General features: G+C 42.3%; 1 protein-coding gene across 1 annotated transcript in view; it reads right to left on the bottom strand.

Moving 5' to 3' along the window:
- SPNS2 (SPNS lysolipid transporter 2, sphingosine-1-phosphate) overlaps positions 1-12,117 on the bottom strand; it is a 141,620-nt gene that overhangs the window by 104,016 nt on the left and 25,487 nt on the right. The window lies entirely within an intron of this gene.

A 12,117-nucleotide genomic window follows, 5' to 3' on the forward strand; every position in this document is an offset into this window, starting at 1 on the left:
AAGCATACAACTCAAATCTTTTGTGAAGCATCAGCAAAGTTTCAAATTCCAGTAGTTTAGACACATAACTTCTAAAGTTTGCACATCAGCTTCTTTTCTATACATGCACACTCAATACTTTTGGGCTACTACAGTAACAGCAGAGGTGGGTAGATATCATGCGAAGAGTTTGGGAATGAAATCCTCATGCACGAGAAAGTGTTTTTTCCTTTCTACTTAAATAAGATAAGGGATTTCTTTTTGTTTGTTTTCTGCAGAATCCAGATCCCTTACTTCTGTTATTTTACAGAAATATAGGGAAACTGATTCTCTGCCTTAGGTGATTCAAATGGTTCAACAAGACAGACAAACTGAATCCAAGACAAGTTTTAACAAATCTCTCTTGGGAGGAGATATGACACATTGATAGGAGCAATGATGGAGGTTTTCACATTTAACTACTTCTGGGGGGTTCTCATTTCCAAAACAAATGTAGAAAATAAATTTAAAATAGCTCAGTACAGGTGGGTAATTGACCAAATGCTTAGCTTTAAAGCAACTACAAGCAGAACCAAAACCAACCTTCTCTCTTCCCTGAACCCCCAATATATTAATTGGTATAAGCAAAATTAATGGGTTTTGTAGTATTTACATATTCAGCTAGATTTAGCACTTAGGTATCAAACATATAATACACGTAACGTCATGTACACATGAACAGGCATGCTTTTGTAACCAACTAGCCAACAAGGAAAATGCACAGGAGAGCTTTTATAACTCATCTTGGGGGACACACATTTGCCAAGCTGAAGATGGTCCAGTTGTGTCAGATACAGATCCATAGGCATGAGTGTTTGTCTAGGGTCTAAAAAAACTGCACTCTGACCTCTTGTGTCTTGAACAGAGACAGCTGCTCTCTTAATATCTGGGACTTCCTTATTTAGGCTACTGTCTTCCCCAAAACTGAGTATATGCAAGTTTCTTTTTTTAAAAATGAGAAACACCATTCTCCAACTGTACTGAACATCTATAAAAGTTCACCTCTAGTTCAAAATTTGACCTGAGGTTTTATCCAAACTGATTCTGCTCATCACTGCAGGTCATGGGAATAAACTAAGCACCAACCTGAACTCACTCACCATAAATATCTTAGCTTTTGGGACTGCCAGGATCACACTAAATGACAAACACAAGAGATAAAAGACCCAGTGATAACAATTCCCAGAAGACATCTGGGACAATGCCAAGAAAACAGACATTAATTAAAGGTACTAAAGGAAAAAAAGATACAGAGAAGGAAGGAAAAAGCAAGAAAGCTCATTTGTCCTATTCTTTATTACTTGTACATCACCATTTACTCAGGGCAGCATTCAGGTTGGCTTTAGAGTACCAATATCTGCCCAGTAACACTAGTTCAACCTCCTACAACAATCCCCACTTCGTATTCTCTCCATCAGACTGTTTATCCCTGAGCAGAGAGGCTTGGGGTGGGAAAGGGTGTGAATCTTATCAATATGTATCAATATCTGATAGGAGAGGGGGTAAAGAAGACGGAGCCAGGATCTTCACACTAGTGTCCAGTGAAAAAAGGCAAAGGGCACAAACTGAAATCCAGGAAATTCCATTTAAATATAAGAAAAAACTTTTTTACTGTGAGGGTGTTAAACTCTGGAACAGGATGTCCAGAGAGGTTGTGGATTCCCCATCCCTGGAGTTACCCAAAATCCAACAGGACACAGTCCTGAGCAACCTGCGCTAGTTGACCCTGCTTTTAGCAGGGGGCTTGGAGCAGGTGATCTCCAGAGGTCACTTCCAACCTCGATTATTCTGTGATTCTGTAATTTTCTGAAGTATTAGGTGCCTGATTACATCCACCCGGACACAGTGTTCCCCTAGCCTTTCCTTTCCTTCGGAGCACTGCTGTCTACTCCAATTCCAACAGGAACTCTTAGCTTCCTCTTGGATGGCAGATTTACCTCCATTTTCAAAGTGCCCTGGCATTTCTTGGCTATCCTTCCCAAATTTGCTCCATTAATAACTGAGATATCATTATCCAGGCAGTATCTGATGAATAAAAATAAATTTTGTATTTGCCTAGCAAAACCCTCTGCGACTTAGATGACTTACACACTCCCCTTGGTGTCCCCACCCTTTCACAGAAAAACGGTTCTCTTGCAACCCAACCTAGAAGCCTTACTTAGCTTAACCAGCTCTGAACACCTTCAATTTGTGCTCCGTTATTGGTTGGTCTCAGACTGCCCACATCAGGTGAAGCTCAGCAAGTCAAAACAACTTGTAGGTACTATAATCCCAATTTTATAGAAGATAAAACCCACAAACATTCTCAAGTAGAACATGGAAGAAGGGAGGAAATACTGAATACAATGTTTTCTTATGCTCTCCTATCATCACTCAGTTGTGTTACACACAAATGAAATATCTTACTACCTCCCCACAGCTGAGCCCCAGACACTCCAGCTGGAGAAGCCAAGTCAGAGGGATCCAAGCTTTTCTTACTTTTACAGACACATTCAATACAAGACTTAATCCGAGCAGGTACATCACTGGGCGGTCACAGTGATGCCCATTCACCTCCTGATCCATGGGCAAATGGCTTCCTGGTGGATGCCATGCTCCTGTTCAGCCCATCAATTTGCAGCTTCTTTTATTTCAGTAACAAAGGGCTAAGTTCTGCACCCACCTTTCTTTCAGGATGGGGCTTCAACTCCCACTGAACTCATGATGGATTTTCATTTTAATCTTTAAACTCTGTGAAATGGGCTGCAAGTATATTACCTAAAGGCCGCGAATGAAAACAAAGCAGTAAAATACTAAACCAGGGACACTGCAACTGTACTGGTCCCAGCAAACGCTCTAATTAGGATGGCAGCTGATGAAAAAAATGTATTCTGAAGCTGGTCGGTCTCATGGTAAAACCTCTGTGCTGAAGTGATCACTAAGCAGGAGTCATACCTTCTAAACTAGCAGGTGCACAACAGTCAAGAGCAAGCCCGTAACAGAATCTCACCTGTACAAAAAGCAAAACAGCACAACCTACTGTCCTGCCACAGGATACCAAAGGGACTGATTCAGTGATGGGAAAAGGGAGATTAAGAGCTGTAGCCCTGCCTTATTAAAACTGTCTGAGGAAGCAGATTCTTTGAGCATGGGGGTTGGACTAGATTACATCCACAGGTCCCTTCCAGTCTCAACTACTCTGGGATTCTGTGCTCCTAATCCCATGGTGGAATACACACGCACGTCCAGATCTCCCTCCATCACCCTGAAGGGGCCTGCCCTGCCTACAGCAACATATTCCCAGCTGTGCCAAAATGCCAGAGGCACATTAAACCATCCAAAGTTACAAGGAGCAGTAGCCTGGGATGCGATGGAAAACATAGCCTCCGAAAGAAGATTTTTTTGGATTTGCATCAGAAACCAGAACAGCAGGTACCATTATAATCCCTTGTACTTACACAGTAAAGCAGAGGAGGTCTTCCAGTTCATTACAAGGAAATTATCTGCCCAGTGACAATGGCTTTACAGTTCTACAGTGCTTTTTTCCACAAGAGATCATCATGTGTTTTACAAGCTTGAACTACTGTAGCCACAAATCAAATGCATTTAGGACACTAAAGTGCAGCCACCTTGGATTAAGCCTACAACTTTATTCTGGTGGTGGAGAGGGAAGTGGGTTCTGTGGATAGTCAATGCAACAGGACAATACAGGACCACAATTGTAAGTCCTGTGTGAGCTTGGAAGAAGGTCTCAGATGATTAAGAGAGATCTGCATGTCTAATTGGCATGAATTTCCCACTCCGAAGTCTATTTTATATTCTTTTTTGACTACAGGTGTTTTGATATGGGATTTAGAGCATTAAATTAGAGGCAGCAGCAAGCAGATGATGCAACACATCTGTGATGTGATAGGAGTTTCTCTCTGCTGTGGGAGTTTTCTTGCTCAGCACGCTCACATGGGAAGACACTCCTCCTCTCTTAAATTTGCTCAGCTCTGTTTCCACCTCACCATGGCAATGACTCACCTCAAACTTTAATAAGAATTAGGGATACAATTAAGCAATGATAGACCAGGGGAGAATAAAGGAAAATGATAGAGCTTTTGACTTTCCCTTCTGCTTCTAGATGATGGGAAGGCAGAGATAGCTGGAGCCAGGCTCCAGACAATGATCAGGTTGCCTGTAGATTTGTGCTCCCAGGTGTCTCACAACACCTGATGCAATCCAAGAAGGGGAAGCTGCCACATAAGGCTGACAAGGCCTTTCTTGGATTAAAGTTCATACCTATGTCCCAGTAGGATCTCAAAATAGCCATGTGCAGCGAACAGGCACCCCTCTTCCCGAGACAGCCTCTCAGCAGGCTGATGGCCATTTGGGATGTCTTTTATGATTGATTACATGGCACACGTTAGTGCCATCACCTAGTACTTCGTAAGCACATTCGGCATTCTCATGACTGAACAAACATACAGGAAACACAGTGCCAACCTTCCAAAGTATCTTACCAGCTGAACCAGACACTGTTAATGCTGATGTGGAGCTTGGAACTCAATGAGATGAAACATGGGCAGTACCTAGCCAGGAGTGCTGATCAAGATGGGCACAAAGACAGGACTTACTGGGAAACCAGACAGAGGAATGACTAGTTACTTCAGCCCTATCTAGGTTACTTTACTAGGACTGCCATGCTAGCGTCTAAGTACCTGACAAAGACACCAAGGCAGTTATCGGATTTTTGCGGGCACTGGGCGCGAAGAGGACTTTTAAGAGCAATTTGGAGGATAAAAGGTCTTTGGGTGTGGAGTGTTAGATAGGGAGGGAATGTCAAGTAAATGGGGAAGAATAATGTGGCTGACCTCATCCACTGACAGTGTCAGAGGGTTTCTAGGATCCAGAGTACTCTTGCTATTTTTAATGGCCATTTCACAAACTGTGAATACAAAAGACCTGATACTGAGGCTTTTGGAATGGAAGTCCACATTTAATCACTAAGTTACCTCTGATTTAGGGGAAATGCTTTGGGAAAGGTGAATTTTCCTGGAAGCATGGGGTTCAGGCTTCAAACTAGAAGGTAGGTGATACAGATCACAGATGAGGCAAACTGCTTGCCTAGATAGGCTTTGTGTTCCTGAACAGAGCTACAACAAAACAAAAGTTGCAGGACTGGAAGGTCATCTGATATGGGGCAAAAAGATGCTCTGAACAGAAGGTCAACTTAGTACAGATGTTTCTTGTGTTAATCATCATTTCCAGAATTACTCCATAGCAGATCTAGTTTGCAGAGTGCCCTGGTTATCCTTTATAGTTAAAAGAAACATGGGCTCTTCACTCAACTACTGCTACCTGTATTGTGAATAAAGAGTCACCATGGTAAGAGACGGTGTTCCTAAGCTAAGCCACAATGAAATCACAATTTCAAAGCAAAAAGACATTAGAGCTTCCCTGGGAGAGCCCCGTTTTCCACTCACCAAAACAAAACGTCATGATTGGATTTCAAACTGCTTCCAAGGCAGGTGCAAAATATAAAGTTAGCCTGCGCACAGAGTGCAAAGCTACAGAAACAAAGCAACAGGTTTTCAGCTCACCAGACCTTGTGCCAGTAATGCCAATGCACATTCTTTAAACACTGCATGTGTGCTGCAATACCATTGGCCAACATAACTACTTACTTTAAAAGCACATGCATTTTTAAAGGTATCTTTTAATAGGGAAAAATTAAGGTGCTTGAAAGGAACCAGCACACAACTTTCCACAAAATGCAGGCCAGGCACTGGCAGCAATCATGTGTGCCCCCCAGCACCTTCTCTCCTGCCCCACTGCAGCCCTGGACTTACACCCCTCTTTGGGGAATCCTCAAGGGAGGCGGAGGAGAACCCAGACTCACACTCTCTTGGCTCCCAAAGAGCCAGAGCAGACTCTGTACTGACAGCTCTTTTTCCTCCATTACCTGCTGCTACCTACCTCTCCTCCTTAGGAAGGCATTTTCCTTCCCAGGTGGTGCTCTCTGGTTCTTCCAGGACCAGCTCCCGCAGGTGGAGGTAACTAAGCAGGGATGGCCTCCTAACCATTAAAGGCACAAGCCACCTTCCTACCATCAGGCTCTTCCTCATGCCTGCAGCCATATTCAACCTGTTTCAAATAATGCATTAAGGCGGCACAGGAGTGGTGTACACACCTGTCTGTTCAGAGACATGTGAAAAGATTAGGTGGAGAGAAGTTTATTCTGAGGTCTCTGTGATTGTATCTTCACTGCAACCCCAAGGTGTGACTGCAGTTCACACACAGATCCCTAAGCTTCAAACGAGCTGGCTTCAGCTCAGCCACCCACTAGCTATTAAACGCCCGCTTCACAATTTGGACCGTATTTAAATACTCAGCTGCAGAAAACCACCATGGTAGCCCTGCTGATATTTGTACCTCAAGATAAATTCCCACTGCTACCAGAACTAGCAAGTCTAGAACTAAAACGCAGTACCACCTTCTTTGGATTACCATGAAAGCATTCCTGTCTTACGTGCAAAAAGACGCAGGCCTGCGCTTTAAGTATTAATAAATGAGTGGTGATGTCTTGCTTGAAAACATTGACAGGACCTTCCTTAGGATATACACACACACTGACTTTCCTTCTGCAAAACTAATTTCCACTATTGCATGACATGATAATATGCATTGGTGAAATAGTCTTTGGTTTTGAAATAGTGTTGCAGGATTAAAAAGAAACAAACAAAACCAAACCAGCAACTAGACAAATCAAAACAAGGGTTTCCTAAGATCTGCTCACACTGGCATGCAAAACACTTGTGACCTAGAAAGCATTGGAAAGAAACTGCCAACACCCACAGTGGCATGTTTAGAAGGGGGTTTCCCTAAGTAATAAAGCAAAGCAGAGCACTGTGAAGAAAGAAATACAGCACAGCAGTTCAAGCCAAAGATCAAAATGAGCCAGGGTCTTGGTGTCCAGCACTACAGTCATTCACAGGCCATGAAACAGCTGCTTAAAAATCCACCAACAAAACCCCAGAGTAGTTAAGTGTGAGAGTTCAATGCCTTCACAGACACCGATAGCCTCCCACTACCTGCACATACAGAAAGGTGACAGGATGAAGGCTCATCTCAGATGAGTGTGTTTGAAATGGAGACCAAGCTCATAAGGACGTACACCTGTAGCTTTGACACAGAAGAGGACTTGCTGTTTACCTAAGTAGCACTTTCAGTGGGCTTTCATTAGGATAGATGCTGTACACTCTGCCAAGCACACCACTGCTTGGGAAACAAAATAAAAATTTCTGTCTGCTTTGTAGTGACATTCCTATTCTGAATCAAAAACCAATGTTAACCTCAGAGACTTGCACCACCTGTCACACCCACTTTTTCCATTCAATGTTTTTATCATTACTATAATATCAGTGGGGAAGTATCCGAGCTATTCATTCGTTCCCAAAGGCTATTGGCTTACCTGCACGGCATGTAACAAGTAATTAAGCATTAGGAAAAAAAATAAGGAATGCAATTAACCAAGGGCTTGGAGAAGAAAATACATTAAAAAACAACTTCTTCCTCTTTCTCTGGCAGGGGCTAGATAGTAATAAATGATGGTTCCTCTAACATAGCTCAAACTCCACTGTAATATTGTACGCAAAGTCTTAGCACAAAATTGCCTGCAAGAGTGGGAGGAGATAAAAAATTTTCATCAGGTGTAGAATCAATTAGCACAAGGCATCATTAACACAGGGTCAGGGCATCTAGGGAAGGCAGCACAGGACAGCTAGTCCTGCTCAGATTTATAAAAAAAAAAGTCAAAACAAAACAAATAGGAATTTGAATGCAACTATGGCTGCCAAATGCTTGGTGCCTCACTGGCAAAACCACACCCTAATCAAATCCTTCATCTCCCTAATTACAGTGTAGGCCTGTTCCCAGGACTATGGCTGGGAAGGAAGCCCTTGTCAAATGGGGAACGTGGGATACTCGGCCAAGGTGAGCCCAAGAGCTTAAATAAATTCCAAAACAGAAGATTTTCCATTTATGATCCAATGCAACAACAGCTCTCAGCAGTAAAATTGCAAAATGACATGGGTCAAATCTGAGACTAAGCTCACAGTGTCACTTTGCTCTCCTTTCCACCCCTGCCATACAGCTCCCTACACTGAGATCCTTAATTTCACCCCTGCCTCATCTCACTTTGAGACTCCTGCCTTAGCCTATATTAATCAGCCTTGTAATTCCCACAAGCCAAGGGAAGACTTCAGTTAGAGATAAATTACATGATTTGGCTAAAAGGACAGGCTAAAATGAATTGGAACCTAGACTTGAACTTAAAAACAAACCTGTGCATTAAGACTTGGAAAGATTCCTTTTTGTGGAATGGTAAAAATCAAAAGCTGTTACAACTTTAAACAACCAGCAGAAATGTAAGTAGTAGCTAAGGTTTATATTAGTCAGCTGAAATGGCAGGAATCATTAACAGCTTTCAGATGAAGCTGCCCAGACCTTTCTCCCATACCCAGCATCTCTACCTCAGGACTCAATTCAGACCCTCTTTCTAGTTTTTTAACTCACACAAACCAAGCAAGGCACACTTTGCACTGCAATACCTCTGCTCTAACACAATCTTTACTGAGGGAAAAGGCTACTCTTGCGACGTTTTAGAGCTGACCAGCAGCCTTAACAGATTTTCAGATCAAAGAGCAGAGCCTCAAAAAATAAGAACGTTATTATTTCACTTATTCAAATCTTAGAAAATTCAGAGACTCCCCCCATTCATACTTTCCTTATGCATGCTATGGCAGAAAAAATTGGGCCTGCTACCAAAAGCTCTAGTTGTCTTCTGGCTTTCTAATCTTTACAGAAGATTAACAAGTCTAGCTAATTCATGCAATGAAACATATCTCAGAGACTTTCTATATAAGCTAATTAAAATAAATAAAAACAGTATAGATAATGATAGAGCAAATCAAGTGCATATGAATTCAGCCAGTGACTCACCACTCCCTTGTTTTCCTTATTGGAAAACCTGGCGTATCACCATACCAGAGTGACAATGAGTCAGGAAACTGGCATGAGCCACAAATTGCAAGGAAATTAAAATAAGCATCTACAAAATCTTTTTTGGAGACATTCTGGAGATTTTTGCTGGCTTTGTACGGATGTGGGTATGGACTTCACAGCTCTATTCTCATGGTTTTCTGGCTAGACAAAATGAACAAAGGAAAGAGTCATTTACAAGTTCTTCTAGAGACAATATATAATGATTAGGCTCTTGTTCTCAGAATCAATTTGATGCCTTTTTACTTTTTCATCTTCTTGATTATATTTTAACCAAATACCTTTGAAGCATACTACCATATCCTACTGAATGCTCAATACCACCTTATCTAGTAAATAGGTGGACATGACTTGCTTGGAACCAGCCAAAGTACATGCAAATATTTTAACAGTACTAAACTGAGAACTAATGGCGTGCATGACGTGAGGATAACAGTTCTCCACCTAGTTCTGTGCAAGCATAACCTCTAGCTGGTCGCTTTGTTGCCTGCCTCAGTCATGCAGACCATGAGAAGTGGCACTGTTATCTTCTGACACAGCCCCTGTCAGACTCAAGATTTTCAGGCAGGTTAGGAAGAAGCAGCCCACCAAAAAGCCTGTGCTGTCAGGTGTACCTTCTATGCACAAGGAGCTATGTCTCTGGGGCTGTCAATAGATCACATTTCACTGTAATAAAATTCAATTCAAAATGTTAAACTAAAAAAATTACTTAGAGAGAAACAAAAAACGCAGATTTCAAGGTTGCAAAGGCTAAGAGAAGAAAGCCTCTATATTCTCCAGTGTCACAAACTCTAGTGAGTGAGGATTTTTTACCCACTCCCTCCCCTTTTATAGCCACACACACTTTTGTGAAACAGAAGACTGAGATATGAGTGAACAACTGGGGTAATTAGTGACTGGTGATTTACAGCAGATGACAGCTAATTTCTCCAGTTAAGAAGATTTCTATCAAATCTTTAGAAATATGTACTCAGATTGGACATACTTCCAAGTGACTGCATCTCTTTTCTCATTTGCATTTTGCTTCTGCTTAGCAATGCCTTGAAGCTATTTTGGAACATCACAAGCTGTCCAGGGCACGCTGGCATACTTGTATGTAATTGTAAGGAGCTTTCTATTCTTTTTTACTACAAAGAACGTTTTATAAAATGCAGGGGAGGTTCCAGATGCAGAGGTACCCTGTACAGAGTGGCCTGGAGAAGAACAGCAGGCAGGTAGTAAAGCAGCCCGGCAGGGAACATCAGGCACATTCCAGGCAGGTTTCTGCTGTGCAGGACCACCAGTTTCTCAGTCAAAGCACAACACATCTACTGTCATGGTCCTGGGCTAATAAAGAGTTCTGGTAATCAGCTTCATGTCGGGATGGGGGTATATGAGCACATCTCCAGCACTCCTGACAAGCTGCATGCCAATTTTAAAAAGCGGCTCTGCAATATTAGTTAATGTCCACTACATGAATTTCCCTCTGGGACCTAGACCTGGATAGGATCCTGAGGCTTTAAGTGCAAAAGCAGGAAAAGCTGGAATTGCCTATAGCATACCCTCCACAATTAAAACCTGGATAAAACTGTAATGCAAACTTGGTGCTGCAGCCCACTTCTAAGATGACAGGAAATCTGTAAAAAAACTCCAAAGCCCTGTGATTTCAAGCAGCTACCTAAATCTTCTTGTTTTAACTTCCAGATGAAAAAGCTTTTGGCTGCAGATAAAAATACCTACCCTAACTTTAGTAATCCCAGAATGGCCCTTACTGTTAAATATATGCTTTAAACGTCTCTGAGACACCACTGCTGAACGTGGTAAGTAGGTTTATGAGTCTGTCATCCTGCATAAAGGAAGGAGAATAAAGCTACTCTAAGGCCACCCTTGCATGCTGCTCCCTTTCATTCACCTGTTTTCCCTGTTCTCTCTAGAGCATCCTAACCAGGACTTTATGGGTCTCACCCATCTCCTGATCCAGAGGGCACTACAATCTGTACAGCAGCTTCTCATACCCAACGCATATTCCCTTCCTCCTTCCCTCTCCCCATTCTGGTATTCACTTGGGGAACTCTCCCATCACAAGTGCATTGACCTATGCAAGAATCCTACTACATGCATGATGTAAATAAATCAAAAGATTCTGTTTAGAGGAGCTTTTTCATATCACCATGTGACTTGAGGGAGACATTTTTCCCACAGATGATGTTTGCGGGTATATTACTACATGTGGCTAGTGTAAGCTCCTGGAACCCTCTTGTGTTTTCTTCCATAACTATTTAAAGCAGCCACTGCAGTCTTCTGAACAAAGGTGTTTTCTTATCTGTGTATGAGTGGAAATGCCTATCTGACATTGCCCACTCCAACATCTCCCACCAATTGAAAATATCTTTCCCTGAGCACAAAGCAATGCGACTCTCCTCCTCTGCACACATACATGCACACACACATGGGTGTGCACGCACCTCCCACAGAAATGCATTAAGCATTTGTATTTCCTTCTGGGTCCTGGTCAAGATGTGCTAGGAAATGATCAAGCATGGTGCCCAACTGTCCACGGCTGCATTACTTATTCTAAGCAATGTGTCCTTAAATTCATCTAGGTGACAAGGCAAGTGGCTTTGTACAGTTAATTAGGAAGGCACACAGGTATTCAAAGAAGATCTCTGTGGGGCACAAAAGCTTGTTAAGGAACCCAGGGCTTACCCACAGCACTATTAGGGAAAAGAGAAAAGAAACCAGCTTTGGAGTTACCACAGAAGATATTTAAATGCATCAGTCTAGCTTCTTAAATATGACCTATTAAAGACTTTACTATGTTCTACAATAGCTCCATGGCTGATACAGTGGCAAAATCTGTGTATAAAACCTTATACCTGCATGGGGGTGTATACTTAGATGAGAATAGAGTGCACTAAAATAAGCCTGACAGCTAGGGCTTCTCTATAATTGGAAGGGGTCATTGGTGTAGCCATGTGACTACAACGATACCAGGAAATCCTCATAGCACAAGCAGGGCTTGCCCTGTTTTATTTAGAGAGTGTTTTGTCCGGTGCAACGTGTAGCAATTTCTGAAGCTACAAGACCCTCCACAGC

This window comes from Buteo buteo, chromosome 7 (genome assembly GCF_964188355.1).
Source record: "Buteo buteo chromosome 7, bButBut1.hap1.1, whole genome shotgun sequence".
NCBI classification, from domain to species: Eukaryota; Metazoa; Chordata; class Aves; order Accipitriformes; family Accipitridae; genus Buteo; species Buteo buteo.